This window comes from Budorcas taxicolor, chromosome 18 (assembly GCF_023091745.1).
Source record: "Budorcas taxicolor isolate Tak-1 chromosome 18, Takin1.1, whole genome shotgun sequence".
Lineage (NCBI taxonomy): Eukaryota > Metazoa > Chordata > Mammalia > Artiodactyla > Bovidae > Budorcas > Budorcas taxicolor.
This window is the reverse complement of record NC_068927.1, coordinates 25,599,445-25,600,245: the sequence shown is the minus strand read 5'-3', so window position 1 is coordinate 25,600,245 and position 801 is coordinate 25,599,445.

The following is an 801-nucleotide window of genomic DNA, read 5'->3' as shown; positions in this document are numbered from 1 at the left end:
ATCTCTCCTCCCTTCCTTGTGGGTGGTTGGAATGTGTGAGCCACGCCTACCAAGAGTTTACCCTCGTTGAAATCAAGAACCCAGATTTAACTCTCCAATTGCAGGTAGCTGCAGATTCTATAAACAACTTGTTTCATAAGTGCTTCTCCTTTCCTGGACTCTAACCTTAGAGCTCTGTGACCTTCCCAGGGCAGGCACAAACAGACAATAGGCTTTCAGACAAGGGGAGTTTTTGATCTGGAGTCCTCAGAAAAACTGGAAAGCTTTCAGAGCAACTCCTAGCCCCACAGCTACCTAGCTAGAGAATTAAGGGCAAATCTTTTCCTTTCCTTTGGCTTCAATTTCAGAGTTCCATGCTATTATTTTGGAAGCATCATAAATTTCTTTCAGTCTCTCTTCTGATGTCTGAATTAATTTTACAATATACCAGCGAAGTGACTCAGCCTCCCATTGTATACCTCCAGGGTCAGGGAACTCATGACCTATCCAGGCAGAGGGATCTGGGGAGAGAATGTCTTTACAGTAAAGGGACTCCATCTCTCCATTTTGTTGGTTCTAATTATCCATCCATCCATCCTTCCATTTATTATTTCATTCATTCAATCTCCAAACACATACCAAATGCCTGGCACTATGCTAAGTGCTATGGATACAAGGATAAAACATAGTCCATCTCCTGGAGGAGTCACCATGTGATAAGACAGAGGCAGGGAGAGGTGATAGGTGGGTTGCAATGCAATGTGGTGGCACCAAAGTAGAGGGATGCAGAGTGCTCTGAGTACACCAGTGACAGCGCCCTTA